Here is a 908-nt window from a genome sequence, read left to right on the forward strand (position 1 = left end):
TATAATACCTGGTGGGCTGGTCTCTCGTCAAAATGCCTGGGCCATTTTTTGTCCCAGTCCAGCCCTGAATACCAAGGTTATTATTGTTAACGAAAACTAACGAAATAACGAAAACTAGAAGTGAAAAAACTTTTCGTTAACGAAAATAAAAGTAAAAACAAGACTTTGCAAAAAAAGGAAAACTAACTAAAACTGTAATGAGTGTTCACAAAACTAACTAAAATTAACTTAATTTATAGCGAAAATGTGTTTAATTTTCATTGATGTGTGTGTGTCATACAATAGTCAAGGGTGAAAATGAAGTTTAGTTTCCAGGTTTTTTTCTTGCTGTGTCTCATTATGCCAGCAGATAGTAAGTACATTAGTCGAGTCGTCTGTGCTGCAGCAAAAGTCGGGAGAAATGCCAGAGTCCAATTTCAGATTGTGTTTTAGATAAAGCAAGTGTCTCACAGTGGAAAGATACAAATAATGCGGGACATTTCTAAAGGGAAAAAAGTCCCAGAAACCTTAAAGTGCACTTGAAAAACTCGCACATGAAGGCTAACCTAGCTTACCTTGAGAAGGTAAGGGAGCACACTCAACCCTCATCCCCCAGAAAACAGAAGCTATCCCCAGGCAAGGCAGCATGATGCATCCCAAAACAACTGCACAAAAAACTTTAATGCAGTGCTTCCAACAGTGAGCCGATGGCTGCTCATTGGTCAATTCGTAGGAACATCACCATTTTGTTACACTTAATTATTGCAAACACAACTAAAACTACAAGTGAAACTAATCAAAACTAAATTGAAACTAAGGGTTTTCAAAAAAAATAAAATAAAACCTAACTAAACTAGCAAACAAATGGTAAAAACTAATTAAAATTGATAAAAAATTGAAAATCTGAAGCCAAAACTAAATAAAAATAA

This window comes from Haplochromis burtoni, unplaced genomic scaffold (genome assembly GCF_018398535.1).
Source record: "Haplochromis burtoni strain Fernald_Lab_line unplaced genomic scaffold, NCSU_Asbu1 Contig_161, whole genome shotgun sequence".
NCBI classification, from domain to species: Eukaryota; Metazoa; Chordata; class Actinopteri; order Cichliformes; family Cichlidae; genus Haplochromis; species Haplochromis burtoni.